The following is a 17467-nucleotide window of genomic DNA, read 5'->3' as shown; positions in this document are numbered from 1 at the left end:
AAAACCTGTGTAGGTACCTCCTAAATCTAAAATAAATTTGAAATTCTAAAAAGAGGTCTTACTCTCTCACCCAGACAGGAATACAACACCATGATTATAGCTCAATGCAGTCTCATATTCCTGGTGAACTCAAGCAATAGTCTTACATCACCCTCAACTTCCTGAGACTACAGGAACATTCCGCCATGCATGGCTAATCTGTAGAAATATTTTTTACATACAGCTTGTCACAATATTGCCCAAGGTGGTCTCAAACTCCTGGCCTTAAGTAATTGATATTGTTTGGCTCTGTGTCCCCGACCGAATCTCACCTTGAATTGGAATAATCCCCACTTCTCCTGGAAAGGACCCAGTAGGAGATAATTGAATCATGGAGGTAGGATTTTCCCGTGTTGTTCTCATGATAGCAAATAAGTCTCATGTGATTTGATGGCTTTATAAGTGGAGGTTCCCCTGAACAAAGTCTGTTGCTTGCTTCAATAATGGTGAGACCTCCCTAATCATGTGAAACTGTGAGACCGTTAAAACGTTTTTCATGATAAATTACCTAGTCTTGTTTTTGTCCTTATTAGCAGTATAAGAATGGTTTAATACAGTAGTCCTCTTGCCTTAGCTTTCAAAGTAGCTGGAATTACATGCACATGTCACTGTGCCTGGCTAAAACACCTAGCTTAAAGATGCTCAGTCAGCTAAAGAAGAACATAGAAAACTAAACAGAAAAAGAAAACAATGCATGAAGATAATGAGATTATCAACGAAGTGATTAAAGGTACAAAATCGAAACATAAAGTGTGGAGCTGAAAAGTAAAATACCTGAATTTAGAGATTCACTAGAAGGTCCAGCAACAGGTTTGATCTAGCAGGAAAAAATCCAGCAAGCTTGATAAGAAGTCATTTGAAATTATAGGCTGTGGAGGCTAAAAATAATTTTAAAAATTAAGAGAGCCTAAGGGACTTATGGGATACCATTAAAATGGCCAATATACTTATAATGGGAATTCTAAAATAAAAAGAGAGAAAAGAGAGCAGCAAAGTTATTTCAATAAACAAACAGTGGCTGAGAACTCTCAAAATTTGAGGGAGAAAATGACCTAAAATTTAATGAAACTTTACCAATTCTAACTATATTCTTTGTTATTATAATGAAGATGCACAGAATATTTTACTTCTGCTATATATTTGACATAACAAGGCTTAAAAGTGACTGTAATCTGTGCCAATTGATTTATAATACAAAATGATATAATTTGTGACATCAAGAAAACACTTAGGGAGCCATAAAGAGGCAGGCTTTTATAGGCAATAGTAGTTATTCTTGGTAATATCTATAGTAACAACAAAGAAAATACCTATAGCACTTAGGATTTTGAGACTAGTCTGGGCAACATGGCAAAACCCTGTCTCTGTGAAAAATAACAAAAATTTGTCAGGAGTAGTGGTGCGCATCTGCAATGTTATTGAATTTGTTTAGTAGTTCTAATAGTTTTTGGTGTAGTGTTTAGAGTTTTTCACATATAAGATTAGTTTGTCCACAATCAGATTCCATTTGACTTCGTCCTTTCCAATTAGTATGAGTTTTAGTTCTTCCTCTTGCCTAACGTCCTTGCCTAGGACTTCCCGTACTATGTTGAATAAGAGGGCTGAAAGTGGGGGTGATTTGTGTTGTTCCAGATCTCAGAGAGAAAGCTTTCAGCTTTTCCTTATTCAGTATAATGTTAGCATTGCTTTGTCATAAATGGCCTTTATTGTGTTGAGGCACATAACTTCTATTCCTAATTTGTTAAGAGGTTTCATCATTATGAATATGGAATTTCATCCAACGCTTCTTCTGCATAGGCAAAAGGAACAAAAATTAAAATACTTAATGTGATGTTCAATACAGGGTGTCAAATTGATTGGAGGATGGAAAGCATTGATCCTGGGTGTGCCTGTGAGGGTGTTGAAAAACGTGATTAACATTTGAGTCAGTGGGCTGGGAAAGGGAGACCCACTTTTAATTGGGTGAGCACCATCCAATGAGCTGCCAGTGAATATAAAGCAGGCAGAAAAATGTAAAAAGGAGAGACTGGCCTTGGTTCCCAGCATACATCTTTCTCCTGTGCTGGACGCTTCCAGCCCTCAAACACCAGACTCCAAGTTCTTCAGCTTTGGGACGTGGACTGCCTCTCCTCGCTCCTCAAACTTGCACACAACCTATTGTGGGATCTTTTGATCTCTCCAGGGAAGCCCGACTAATACACCTGGAAACAAACTTAACTAAAAAGGTAAAGGATCTCTACTCTGTGAACAACAAAACATGGATAAAAAATATAAAATACTAATGAATACATGAAAAAATCCTGTGTTTATACACTGGAATAATACTGTTAATATAGCTACCCAAAGTGATCTACAGACATAACGTGATTTTTATCAAAATATCAATGACAGTTTTTCACAGAAATAGAAAAAATATTTTAAATTTGTGTGGATCCACAAAAAACTCTGAATAGACAAACAACTTTGAGCAAAATAAGCCAAGCTAAAGGCATCACTTTATCAAACTTCAAAACTTCCTATAAAGCTACAGTAACCAAAACAGCACTGTACTGGCATAAAAACAAACAAATAGACTAATGTGCCCAATAAGCCCAGATGTTAATTTATGCACCTAAAGCCAACTGATTGTCAATAAAATTGCCAAGCCCACACTTTAGGGAAAAGCTAATCTCTTCAATAAATGGTGCAGGGCCATTTAAATATTTATATTCAGAAAAATTCTACTAGACCATTGGGCCTTGCCATATATGAAAATCAACTCAAAATAAAGACTTAAATGTAATGCCATAAATTATGAAACTATTAGAGAAAAACATAAAAAAACTTTATAACATTGGACTGGGAAAGGATTATTAAAATAAGATGTCAAAACCTACGCAACAAAATCAAAAATAAGCAAACAACATTATGTCAAACTAAAATGCTTTTTCATATTAAAAAGACAACTAAAAGATTGAAGAGACAGCTTAGGCAATGAAAGAAAACGTTTTTAGGCTATACATATGACAAAAGGCTAATATTCAGAATATATAAGAAACTTTAAAATCTCAAAATAAATACACTTATAATCTAATTTTAAAAAATGCAAAAGATCTTAACAGACGTTTGTCAAAAAGAGATACAAAAATGGCTAACTGGAACATAAAAAGATGTTCTACATTACTAATCAGCAAAGAAATGCAAATCCAAACCACAATGAGGTACCACCTCACTCCCATTAAAATGGCTATAATAAAAATAAATAAATAAATAAAAAGTACTAATGAGGATATAAAAACTAGTGAATGTATACATTGTTGGTGGAATTGTAAATTAGTATGGCCATTATAGAAAATAATATGGAGGTTTCAGAAAGAAATTGAAAATAAATCTATTATATGATCCAGCAATTTTACTTTTGGCTGTATATCCAAAAGAAAGGATATCACTGTGTCAAAAAGATATTTTCATTCTCATGTTAATTACAGAACTATTTATAATAGCTTATATATGGAATCAATTCAAATGTACAGCAACAGATACATAGATAAGGAAAATGTAATTTATATACACAGTGAAATCCTATTCAGCCATAAGAAAGGATAAAATTCTGTCAGTTAAGAGAGCATGGATGAACCTTGAACATACCACGTTAAGTAAAATAAGGCACATAGAGAAACACAAGTACTTTATGATCTTATTATCTCACTCATTTGTGTAACCTGAAAAAAAGGGATGATATAAGCAAATAGTACAACGCGGGTTACCAGAGACTGAAATAGGAGGACGGGAAAAGGCTGCTTAGTGTTACAATTAGACAGGAGAAAGAAGTTTTTGTTTTTTATTACACGGTAGAATAATAATAATTAATGAAAAGGTATCGCATATTACAAAATACCTAAAAGAGACCACTTGTGGTGGCACATTCCTGCAATCCATACATTTTGGGAGACTGAGGTGGGAGAATCACTTGAAGACAGAAGTTCAAGATGAGCCTGGACAACATAGTGTGACCCTGTCTCTGTGAAAAATTAAAACATTATCCAGGCATGGTGGCAGGTTCCTGTAGTCCCAGCTAATTGGGAAGCTGAGGTTAGAAGATTGTTTGAGGTTACTTGAGCTAGGATTGCACCACTGCACTCCAGTCTGGGTGTTAGAGCAAGATCCTGTCCCTAAAAAAAGTTAATACATAAAGATAAAATAAAATAGCTAGAGAAGAAGCTTTTGAATGTTCTCACCACAAAAACAACACATGCATGAGGCAATAAATATACTAAGTACTCTGATTTTTATTGCTATACAACATACATACATAATTGTTTCCCCAAAATATGTACAATTAAATGTGTCAATTTTAAAAAATGAAGACTATAATGTAAAACCTATAGCTCTAAAATTCCTAGCACAATACAGAAGGGTGAAGCTTCATGACAAGTGGTCTTGGCAATAATTTGGGGGATGTAACATCAACGGATCAGACAACAAAAGCAAGGGAATACACATAGTACTAAATCAGTGTGAGAAAAATATCCCAAACAGGCAAAGCAGAACATGGAATAGATATATGCACAATTATGTACATTGTAGTATTACTCACAAACATACTACCTGGAAGCAAATGTACCTTTAAGGATGAGTAGATTCAACAAACAGGGCAGGTATATTCACTGGGATAGCATTCAGCCTTAAAAATAAGGAAATCTTGAAAAGTACTACAATAAGGACAAATCTTGAAAACATTCGGTAAAGTAAAACAAGACAGTCAAAAAGGAAAACCGTATAATTACACTTACATAAAATATTTAGTCAGTCAAACTCATAGAAACCAAGTGTTGTAGTCTCAGCAGTGCACTAAGATGTAACAGTATCTCGTAGTCTGAGATCACACCCAGAGTTCTTTTTTCTACCTCTAAGGAGATTAAGGAGCCTGAACACAAAGGTGAGGTTGGAGTGAAAGTTTGATAAGCAAGAAAAAAAAGCTCTTTGCCAGCAGAGATAGGTGTCTGAACGGGGTGCCCTCTATGAGGCTGGGGTCCAGGGTTTTTATGGACTGGGAAGGGAAGGGAAGGGAATGTGCATAGTTCACAGGCCGTCTTGAAAAACGTGTGGCTTAGCTTGACCCATGACTTTGGCCCGGTACCAATCAGGAGCTGAAGGGATGATTCATAGATGCTACTTAGCTTGGCCCAGGACTTATCAGAAGATAAGGTGAAATCTTGGCCAAGCAGCTTGGCCAGGGAGCAATTACGGGCTGAAGTAATTATTCATAGAGATCAGACTTACAGTTCAAATAAAGGAGAGTATCGACCGGAATGCACCAGAGCCCACTGTGCTTATGCCCACAAAAGGAGAAGAAACTTTTTCCTGGGAGTCCACTGACTGTACAAAGGGCAAAGGCGTTTCTTTTTTTCTTTCTCTGTTCTTTCTTTCTTTCATTTTTTTTTTTTTGAGATGTACTTTCTTCTATTTATTTATTTATTTACTTATTTATTTTGAGATGTAGTTTTGCTCTTGTTGCCCAGGCTGGTGTGCAATGGTGCGATCTCGGCTCCCAGCAACCTCTGCCACCTGGGTTCAAGCGATTCTCCTGCCTTAGCCTCCCAAGTAGCTAGGATTAGAGGCATGCGACAGCATGCCCGGGTAATTTTGTATTCTTAGTAGAGACGGAGTTTCTCCATGTTGGTCATGCTGGTCTCGAACTCCCGACCTCAGGTGATCCGCCCTCCTCTGCCTCCCAAATTGCTGAGAGTACAGGCATGAGCCACCGTGCCTGGACAAACAACGGCATTTCTATTCCAGTTCGGTCTTGTTCCCTTAACTAAGTGGGCTGGAGGTTTGTACAAGTTTCTATCCAAATGGGCCGGAGGTTTTTCTATCTGTGCAGCCGTGGGCAGGTCTCCAAGCACAACACCAAGTGCTAGTTCCCTTGTTGGTGTCTGCAGCTTGATTTTTTCCAGGATTCATTTTATATTATGCAGGGATGAGACACTGACCCAAGGTCCAGGGACTTTCCAGGGACCCTTCTGTTGCTACCTACCTAAAGCAAGCTAACTAACTTCTTTCACAAGTAATGAGTATTCACTTTTACTTTTGTAAGACAAAAATTATCTAAAACCTATTGCAAAACAATAGAACTATTCTTACGACTTCTAAACCATATACTTAAAATGTTAGAAATGACAATGGCATGTTTTTAACGACAATTAGAAACTTAAGACTACCTAAAAGGCACAGTTACAAAATCTTCAAACATCCCCTTCAAATAATAAAGGGTTCTCCTCACATAATTGTTTAGATTTAACTATAAGTTGATTGTGAATTTACGATTATTTCCCTGACTACTCACCAAGATGGAATAAAATAATCACTAGAAACCAAGAAAAAAGGGAAATTTATAGCACTAATGTCCACATCAAAAAGCTAGAAAGGGTTGGGCATAGTACCTCATGCCTGTAATTCCAGCACTTTGGGAGGCTGGGGCAGACAGATCACTGGAGGCCAGGTGTTCAAGACCTGCCTGGCCAACATAGCAAAACCCCATCTCTACAAAAAAATACAAAAATTAACTGAGTGTGGTGATGCACATCTGTAATCCCAGCTACTCAGGAGGCTGAGACAGCAGAAATGACTTAAAACTGAAAAGCGGAGGTTGCAGTGAGCCGAGATCATGCCACTGTACTCCAGCCTGGGCAACAGAGTGAGACTCTCCCACAAGAAAAAAAAAAAAAAAATTCCTAGACAGATCTAAAGTTAACAGACTAACATCTTGATTAAAAGAACAAGGAAACCAAGTGAAAAAGAACCTGAAAGCTAGCAGAAAACAAGAAATAACCAAGATCAGAATAGAGCTGAAGGACATAGAGACACTGAAAACTCTTCCAAAAAAAAAAAAAAAAACTCAACCAATCCAGGAGCTGTTTTATGTAAAAAATTAATAAACTAGATGGAACACTAGCTAGACAAATAAATAAGAAAAGAAAGAAGAACCAAACACAGTGAGAAATAATAAGGGAGACATCATCCCTGATCCCATGGAAATAAGAACAAACATCAGAGAACACTATAAACACCTCTATGCACATAAACCAGAAAATCTAGAAGAAATGGACAATTTATTGCAAAAAAAAAACCCTTCACAAGACTGAAACCTGAATAGATCAATAATGTGTTCTGAAATTGAGGCAGTAAAAACTAGCCTACCAAGCAAGCTGAATTTGACCAGAAGTACAAGGGGAGAGGGTACATTTTCTCCTAAAACTACCCCAAAAAAATTGAAAACAAAGATGTTCTTTCTAACTCATTCTACCAGGCCAGCATCATCCTGATACCAAAACCTAATATAGATACAAAAACAACAACAACAAAACATCATGCTAACGTCTTTGATGAACACCGTGCAAAAATTCTCAATAAAATACTGGCAAACCAAATCCAGCAGCACATTAAAAAGTGCATCCACCACAACGGAATTGGCTTGGTCCCCAGGATGCAAGGTTGGTTCAACATATGCAAATCAATAAATGTGACTCGTCACATGAAGAGAAGTAAATACAAAAACCACATGATTATCTCAATAGATGCAGAAAAAGTATGCAATAAAATTCAACATTCCTTCACATTTAAAATTCTCAATAAACTAGGAACTGAGGAAACATACCTCAAAATAATAAGCGCCATATACAACAAACCCACAGACAATATCATACTGAATGTGCAAAAGCTGGAAACACTCCCCCTGAAAACTGGCACAAGAAAATTATGTCTTCTCTCACCACTCCTATTCGACACAGTATCAGAAACCTTGGCCAGGAAAATCAGGACAGAGGAAGAAATAAAGAGTATTCTAATAGAAAGAGAGGAAGTCAAATTATCTTTGTTTGTAGATGACCTGATCCTATATCTAGAAAGCCTTATCTTCTTAGCCCCAAAGCTTCTTAAGGTGATAAGCAACAGTAGCAAAATCTCAGGGTATAAAATCAATGTGCAAAAGTAGCTAGCATTCCCGTACACAAACAACAGGCAAGCAGAGAGACAAATAATGAATGAACTTTCATTCACATTTGCTACAAAGAGAAAAAAAATACCTAGGAATACAGCTAAGAAGAAAAGTGAAGGACCTCTTCAAGGAGAACTACAAACAACTGCTTACAGAAATCAGAGTGGACACAAAACAAAAGTAGAAACATTTCATGCTCATGGAGAGGAAGAATCAGTATCATGAATATGAGCATATTGCCCTAAGTAATTTATAGATTCAATGCTATTCCCATTGAACTACTGACATTCTTCAGAGAATTAGAAAAAAAAAAAACTTTAAAAATTCATATGGAACAAAAAAAGAGCCCAAATAGCCAAGCCAACCTTAAGAAAAAAAAAAAAAAAAAGCTGAAAGCGTCACTGCCTAACTTCAAACTATACTGGTACAGTAATCAAAGCAGCATGGTACTGGTATAGAAACAGAAACATAGACAAATGAAACAAAATAGGGAGCCTAGAAATACAGCCAAAAACCTACAACAACATGATCTTTGACAAAGTCAACAAAAACAAGGAATTAGGGAAAGATCTCCCTATTCAATAAATTGTGCAAGGAGAACTGACTAGTCATATGCAGAAAATTAAAACTGGAACCCTTCCTAACACCATAGACAAAAATTAACTCAATATGGATTAAAGACTTAAATGTACAACCTAAAACTATAAAAACCTTAGAAGAAAAAATATAGATAATAGCATTCAAGATATAGGCAGGAGGAAAGATTTGATGACAAAAAGGCAAAAAGCAATAGCAACAAAAACAAAAATTGACTAATGGGGTCTAATTAAATTAACAGCTTCTGCAGACCCAAAGAAACTATCATTAGAGCAGAGAACCTAGAGAATGGGAGAAAAATTTTGCAACCTATCCATCTGACAAACGTCCAATACCCAGAATCTACGAGGGACTTGAAATTTACAAGAGAAAAACAAACAACCCCATTAAAAAGTGGTCAAAGGACATGAACAGACATATCTCAAAAGAAGACATACATGTGCCCAACAAACATGAAAAGCTCAACGTCACAGATAACTGGATAAATACACATCAAAACAACAATGAGATACCATATCACACCAATTACAATGGCTATTAATAAAAAGTAAAAAAAAAATAAAAACAGATGCTGGTGAGGTGGTGGAGAAAAGGGAACACTTTTACACTGTTGGTGAGAGTGTAAATTATTTCAAGCATTGTGGAAGAGAGTGTGGAGACTCCTCAAAGACCTAGAAGCAGAAATACCGTTTGACCCGGCAATACTATTACTGGGTATACACCCAAAGGAATAGAAATCTATTTTAAATATACATGCATGCATATGTTCATTGCAGCACTATTTACAATAGCAACGTCATGTAATCAATCTACATGCCCATCAATGATAGACTGGATAAAGAAAATGTGGTACACCTACACCATGGAACACTATAAAGCCATAAAATGTAATGAGATCATGTCCCTTGCAGGGACATGGTTGGAGTGTGAAGCCATTAAACCCAGCAAACTAATGCAGGAACTGAAAACCAAACACCACCTATTATTATTCTAACTTATTAGCGGAAGCAGATCAATTAGAACACATGGACACACTAGGAAGAACAACACGCACTGGACACCTGTTTCATGGCATGAGGGAGGGGAAGGAGAGCATCAGGAAGAATAGCTGCGGATGCTGGCCTTAGTACCTGGGTGATGAGATGATCTGTGCAGTAAAGCACAATGGCATACGTTTATATATGTAACAGACCTGCATATCCTGCACATGGACCCCTAAACTTAAAATAAAAGTTGAAAAAAAGTTTATAACATATGGACCCGTGAACTTAAAATAAAAGTTGAAAAAAAAATGCATATCTGGTGGATTCTCTATGTTAGAAACAAACTGAGGATCCTGAAGCTCCCGCTGGGAGAATAAGGGCTGGGGGCATCCTGGGGAGCCGCTGCCAAGGCTGTCCGCCGTCCCTACAGGCCGCCTCCCTTCCCGGCCAGTGATGGAAAGGAGAGGGGGAATGTGAACAGCTGTGGAACTCAGACTCTCGGGAACTGAATCAGGCCCCAGCCCATGCCCCCCATCCCAGTCCAGCCAGCGTGCCAGCCAGGTTTCCCCCACAGCCTGCCCAGCCCTCAGGATTGTTAGATGGAACAAGGCTCCATCATCACCCAGGCATGGAGGGAAGACGCCCTGGTCCTTACCAAGCAAGTCCTGGTTTCCAAAGTGCTCTCCGAAGAGGTCTCATGTTTGTCACACCTTAGAAGGCCCCTTTCTGCTCTTCTTGCACCCAGCATGTTGGCCAGTCACGTTCCCCTGCTAAGCTCTTCACACATAATTAGGAAGTCAACACCATTGCTAAGTCGGATGAGCTCCAGAGTCTCCATTATCAGTTTTATCAGATCCCAGGAACCTGCCTGCTCCCAGAGGTGACAGAGAAAAATCAAGGAAGGATCTGTGTGAGCACTGACCTGGATGAAACCCTTGTTCATAGCTCCTTGAAGGCATTCAGCAATGCTGACTGCCTAATGCCTGTAGAGATTGAGGGGATCAGACACCAGATCCATTTGCTCATGAGGCCTTATATGGATAAGATCCTGAGATGACAGGAGCAACTTCTTAAATGTGTTTTTTTCATTGCTGTCTTCATTCCAGCCTGAACAAGTATGCAGATCCTGTTGAGAGGTGACATTGTGCTGGCAGTCCTCACAGCCCTCACTCGCTCTCGGGGCCTCCTCTGCCAGGGCTCCCACTTTGGCGGCACTTGAGGAGCCCTTCAGCACGCCGCTGCAGTGTGGGAACCCCTTTCTGGGCTGGCCAAGGCCAGAGCTGGTTCCCTCAGCTTGCGAGGAGTTGTAGACGGAGAGGTGCGGGCGGGAACTGGAGCTGCGCACCGTGCTTGCGGGCCAGCGCGAGTTCCGGGTGGGCGTGGGCTCGTTGGACCCCGCGCTCGGTGTGGCCGGCCTGCCCCACCGGCCCTGGGCAGTGAGGGGCTTAGAACCTGGGCCAGCAGTTGGTGTGCTCAATTTCTCACTGGGCCTTAGTTGCCTTCCCACGGGGCAGGGCTCTGGACCTGCAGCCTGCCATGCCTGAACCTCCCCCACTCCATCGGCTCCTGTGTGACCGGAGACTCCACAACGAGCACCACCACTTCCTCCACGGCACCCAATCCCATCAACCACCCAAGGGCTGAGGAGTGCGAGCGCACGGCGCAGGACTGGCAGACAGCTCCACCTGCAGATCCGGTGCAGGATCCACTGGGTGAAGCCAGCTAGGCTCCTGAGTCTGGTGGGGATGTGGAGAACCTTTATGTCTAGCTAAGGGATTGTAAATACAGCAATCAGCACTGAGTATCTAGCTCAGGGTTTGTAAATGCACCAATTGACACTCTGTATCTAGGTATTCTGGTGGGGACAAGGAGAACCTTTGTTTCTAGCTCAGGGATTGTAAACGCACCAATCAGAGCCCTGCCAAAACAGACCACTTGGCTCTACCAATCAGCAGGATGTGGGTGGGGCCAGATAAGTGAAAAAAAGCAGGCTGCCCGAGCCAGCAGTGGCAACCCACTCGGGTCCCCTTCCACACTATGGAAGCTTTGTTCTTTTGCTCTTTGCAATAAATCTTGCTGCTGCTCATTCTTTGGGTCCACAATGCCTTTATGAGCTGTAACACTCACCGTGAAGGTCTGCGACTTCACTCCTGAAGCCAGCGAGACCACAAACCAACTGGGAGGAAAGAACAACTCCAGACGTGCCGCCTTAAGGGCTGTAACACTCACCACGAACATCTGCAACTTCATTCCTGAGCCAGCAAGACCACGAACCCATCAGAAGGAAGAAACTTTGAACACATCCGAATGTCAGAAGGAACAAACTCCGAACATGCCGCCTTTAAGAACTGTAACACTCACCATGAGGGTCTGCAGCTTCATTCTTGAAGTCAGTGAGAATAAGAAACTACCAGTTCCGAACACACTGTGATGGGTGTGCTGGACCAGTGTGGGGTGTTCTGGGGTGGCCTAGCCCATGAGTCATGTTTGTTCCACCAGGGCTGCTATGTCAAGGACCTTAGCCATCTGGGGACGGACCTGAGGAAAACTGTCATCCTGGACAACTCGCCTGCTTCTTACATCTTCCACACAGAGAATTCAGTGCCTGTGCAGGCCTGGTTTGATAACATTCCAGACAGCAGCTGCTGCACCTGATATCAATCTTTGAGGAGACGACTGGAGCAGATGGTGTCTACACTAGCCTTGGGCAGCAGTGGGCCCTTAGCCTTCCCTGCTTCCCAGCAATGGCCATCACAGTAGGGGATTTTCCCACACTGTGCCTTTATGATCAGCCTGAAAGAGTGAAGGCTGGAACACCTACCCACATGGGCCTGGAAAGAGTAAGAAATGATTGAAAAGAGCTTTAGCACAGCTTAGATGCCCAGTGGGTGAATGCCAGACCAAGGATACCCAGAGCTACCTGCCATCAAGTTGTTGGGTTCCCGAGATGTAGGTGTGAGAGAAAGAAAGAGAGCATGTATGTTTTGCCATGAACTGTGGCCCTAATATATAGTGTTTCAGTGGGGGAGAAGCTGAAGGATGAATACTTCCCAAGTTAGCTTGTCTCCTCTCCTGTCACCCTATGAGCCCCTGAGCTCCATAGGGATGAAGACTCTTGAAGGCTCCATTGCAAACCTGGTGTTTCCTCAGTGCAGCAAGGCCTATGCCAAGGAGAAAGGAAAGGTATGCCTTTGGGTGTTCCAGACACACATCTTTCTGAAATATTTCTCCAGCCAGTTGTTGCAGACAAAAGACTACATTTCTGGGTAGATGGGGACTTATGTCCAGACCAGTACCGAAGCCATCAGGTCTTGTGGCCCAAAGGCTGTGCTTACTTAAGTCCAGCCAAGTGCCTGGGATGGATCATTTCTGCATCTCCCCAAGACTCACCACTTAGCCATAGCCTCAAACCTGTGGGGAAGGAAGTTATCTCCCCACCCTGCAAGAGGACAAATAACTGATTTCTGCTCTTTTTACTCTGTTTTAAAATTCTCTTTTAAAAAAAAAGCCTATCTGAAACTAAAAAACAAACAAACAAACAAACAAAAAAGATGTCAGACTTACATAGGTGAAAACCTCACAGATATATCTATAACCAACAAACACAGCTAATTCACACATATATTAAACATCACATTGAGATAAAGTGTATCGAGCTAAAAATTATCATTCAACTCATGATATCAAGCTTTAAAAGCAAAAATACAATTAACTGATCTGAGAAAACATACCCAAGAAAAGAAACGCAATAACACGCAATTGAAAATAAGAAGAGAGATTTTAATGCATAAAATCCTGAAAAAAACATGGATTTACAATGAAAAATAACTTTTTTTTTTTTTGAGACAGAGTCTTGCTCTGTCGCCCAGGCTGGAGTGCAGTGGCGTGATCTCGGCTCTGCCCACTGGATTCATGCCATTCTCCTGCCTCAGCATCCCGAGTAGCTGGGAATACAGGCGCCCGCCACTGTGCCCAGCTAATTTTTTGTATATTTAGTAGAGACGGGGTTTCACCATATTAGTCAGGACGGTCTTGATTTCCTGACCCCGTGATCCACCCACCTCGGCCTCCGAAAGTGCTGGGAATACAGGCATGAGTGACCACACCCGGCCAAAAAATTACCCTTTAGATATCTACATCATTCAACTGCATGCACTCATGAAAAGCAGACATTCTAAGTCATTGGAAATTAATAAATTGCAGTAAAATTATACAGAAAATACATTACAATCATTAATAACAGGCTCTAATTAGAAGAATTTAATTAATAATCATTAAAAAGATAGGAGAATTTAATTATGTCCTCAATATGTTTCTGCTCTTCTTACCACAAAATATAATAAAACTCTATGACTATAATATAGTTTTCAGGAGCTAAAAAAGCCTTATGTTTCGAAATAAAAGAACAACAAAAATTTTGCAAAATACGCTGAGCATTACTGAAGTATAAAGTAAATATCTGGAATTAAAAATACCATCATTTAGATACAGACTAAAAAAAGAATATAAATGTTAATGATTCCTTTCTGCCTGCAGTAAGCTTGAAATTACACACAAAAATTTTAATAAATATGTTTCACCTACAAGAAATTTTATTAATAGCTTACATAATGTGTAAATTTCAGCAATTTATTTTAGAATTTTTGAATCTAAAAATCACCAGCTTTACATTCATTTCAGAAAGTGAAATATAAACGAGAGTAACATAAGCAAGACGACAGAATGGGTGGTTCTGCATGCACATCCCTCACAACATAATGCAGCTGCCACAGCAAACATAAGTGCATTCATGTAAGCCTTGGAATCCAGTTCAGAGTTTGTGACACCCAGCTGGAGGCAAAGACCAAGGAAGACATCTTCAGAGGGTAAGCACTTGACCAAGTGGCAAGCTTGCCAATCATGGTCCCGGCTTCAAAACAGAATACTGCCACATCTTACTGTAGACTTGCCTATAACTCATTTGACTTTGGTCCTGCCACTGCAACTATCTGTCAAAAACACAAGAGAATTCATACTCACCTGAGACAGGTGACAGGCCTGCAGAACTTGGTTCTCTCTATAGTCCCTGAATCAGGCAAAACCCACTTTCTTTACTTCTCCAGCCATGGTCTAGAAGAAATCTTCACATTGATAAGATGAAATGCTAACTACCAATATGAAAAATACTAAAGTATAAATGTCACTAAAAATGCTAAATACATACCAAAATTCAGAATACTCTAAACTGTTATCATCTTAAACCAGACTATTAAAATACAAGATGTTTTATATAAGTCTCATGATAACCACTAGGAAAAAAATTGTAACAGAAAGAGAGAAAGTAATTAAAGCATATACAAACAACAAAAATTACACATTGGATATGGTGGCTTCTGCTTATAATTCCAACACTTTGGGAGGCCAAGGTGGAAGAATCATAAGCTCCTTGGGTGTTGTGGTGTGTGTCTGTAGTCCAAGCTACTTGGGCGGCTAAGTTGGGAGGATTGCTTGATCCCAGGAGGTTGAGGCTACAGTGAGCTGTGATATGCAACTGCACTTCAGTCTGAGCAAGAAAGTATAACTTTGTCTCAACAAAAATTAACAATACCACAGGAAAGACAGAACCAGAAAAAAAAGAAGCAAATTCAAAATGGACAGAAAACTACAAATTTACAATGGTAACTGCTTACCAATCACTACCTTACAAATAAGAAGATTAAATTATCTACTAAACAGATACTGCTGTAGACTGAATGTCATCTCCAAAATTTAGGATAAAATTTAATAGCCAATGTGTTAGAATTAAGAGGTGGAACCTTTAAAAATTAATTAAGCTATAAGAACTCTGCCCTCATGAATGGACTAATGTTGTTATTATGGGAATGGGTTAATTATAACAAGAATGGATCTGTTATGCATTTTAAAAAAAGCTCTCTCTCCCTCACATCTTTGGCCAAGTTATTATCCAGCAACTAGACCTTCAACAAATACCAGTATCATGTTGTTTTGCCTTCCCAGCCTCCAGAATTATGAGTCAAACAAAATTCCATTCTTTATTACCAGTCTGTGATATTCTGTTATAGCAGCCAAAAGACACTAAAGCAGACAGAGTAGATAAATGAATCTTTTAAACCTGGTAATATGCTGCTTACAGGAGACTCAATTATGAATTAAGAGCATAGGCTAAAAGTGAAAGGATAGAAAATGATATTCCATGCAAATAATAATCAAAGGAATGCAATGGTAGTTATGCTTAAATTAGACAAAATAGACTTTCTAGCAATGTCTCTCACAAGCATGAAATGAGTTTACCATACTGTAATAATAGACGTTAATTTGTCAAGAGAATATAGCTATATATATTTATGTGCCCAAAAGGGAGGCTTCTAAATATAAAAAGCAAATATTGCCAGAACTGTAGGGAGAAGTAGAAAGAAATCCAATAACAGAAAACTTTAATTAAATGTATAGTAAAGGACAAATAGTTAATAGCATTGTAAATTGGCAAGGGAAAGCTGGTCTCATGTGTTGCATTTGAGAATGCAGCAAAGAAAATGGGACCTTAGAATTTTACTGCAAGTCTGAGTTAGGCTGAAAAACAGGTTGGTCGATTAGAGGTTCCATTTGCCATACATTAAAAAAACAGGAGAAAACCAGTCCTCTTCTGGAGTGTTCAAATAATTAAAGAGCAGAAAACTAGACTAAAGTGGCTCTAGTGCCCTGTGTTCATAGGTTAAAAAAAAAAAATCTAAAACCTAACTCAAATACATTTCCTATAAACCATTATCTTAGCCTGAAACAAAATGCGGGTTTAACCAATGACAAACATGCAATTAACCTCTGAATATGTAACTAGGAAATTTCCATCTGGATAGTTCAAATAAGGCGACTACATAACCGGAAACAATTTATGAATTTGGGTTGCTTTCTCATGCATCTTATAAAAGCCTTTCCTTTATGCCCCTCGGTTGGACCACAAATCATGGCTGGGTGCTTTCCATTTCACCAGTCACTGTTTGTTCAGATAAACTGGTTAACGTTTTAACATAGACTCCCGTTAATTTTTAACAAGAGAGACTGTGGACGCCACGGGCCGCAGCTCCTCCCACGCAAACACCCAGTCTCGGTTTTTCCCTGATGACCCACCTGGCATCCCTGAACAATCTGGGAAATACTCATGGCTGTGGGCGCAGAGCAGGGCGCTGCCCAGGGACAGGACCGGATGGGCCGGGCCGGACGTGGGGGTCCTCGCTGCTGGCCCAGCGGCCATCTTGCGGCCACAGGGGATTGAGGGCCAAGCTGCGGGAGACTGGGAGCTAACCGTGGGGAGGCCGGTCCTGCCGGTTTCGCAGGCTGCTCTCCCCTCTCAGGATGCCGAACCCCGCATACTCACCATTTCCCAGCTTCCAGGATGTCCTGGCACCTTAACTATGCGCCCCCAAGGACCTACAGGTCGCAGGGCAACAGGGGCTGTGAGAGAGTAGCCCGGGGCTCCCAAGGTGGAGGAGACGAAAGAGGAGACGGATCCCAAGCTCCTGTGCCAGCGCCAGCGAGAGACAAAGACCCCGCCAAACGCCGGAAGCCACGCCCTCCTTTCCTCTCCTCTCCCACTGCGCGCCTGATTGGGCGGTTCCCACATCAGTGTCACTGATTGGATAAAACTCCAGGACTCACCCACCCCCGCCTGACTCCTGCCCCTACCTCAACTCCCCCTCAGCGTTAGTGCATTTTTGTTAGTTTGTTTTACTTTAAGTTCTGGAATACATGTGCAGAACGTGCAGGTTTGTTACATGGTTTTATGTGTGCCATGGTGGTTTGCTGCATCTATCAACCTGCCATCTAGGTTTTAAGCCCCACATGCATTAGGGATTTGTCCTAATTTTCTCCCTCCCCT

At 40.3% G+C, this 17467-nt stretch overlaps 1 long non-coding RNA gene across 5 annotated transcripts in view; it reads right to left on the bottom strand.

The window, feature by feature from the left end:
• LOC134738974 (uncharacterized) overlaps positions 1-17175 on the bottom strand; it is a 37891-nt gene extending 20716 nt beyond the window's left edge. The window contains exons 1-3 of one of the 5 annotated variants that reach the window (XR_010125284.1): positions 10250-17160; positions 4643-4702; positions 4134-4190 (exon numbers count right to left, since the gene is read on the bottom strand). This is a non-coding gene — a long non-coding RNA (uncharacterized LOC134738974). Of the gene's footprint in view, positions 1-4133; positions 4191-4642 lie in introns of all 5 variants that reach the window. The other 4 variants (XR_010125282.1, XR_010125281.1, XR_010125283.1 and 1 more) reach the window with 4 other exon arrangements.
• Positions 17176-17467: the final 292 nt, after the last annotated feature.

This window comes from Pongo pygmaeus, chromosome 22, assembly GCF_028885625.2.
Source record: "Pongo pygmaeus isolate AG05252 chromosome 22, NHGRI_mPonPyg2-v2.0_pri, whole genome shotgun sequence".
Taxonomy (NCBI): Eukaryota; Metazoa; Chordata; class Mammalia; order Primates; family Hominidae; genus Pongo; species Pongo pygmaeus.
Note: the sequence above shows the minus strand (reverse complement) of the source record. Positions and strands in the feature narration are given on the sequence as shown.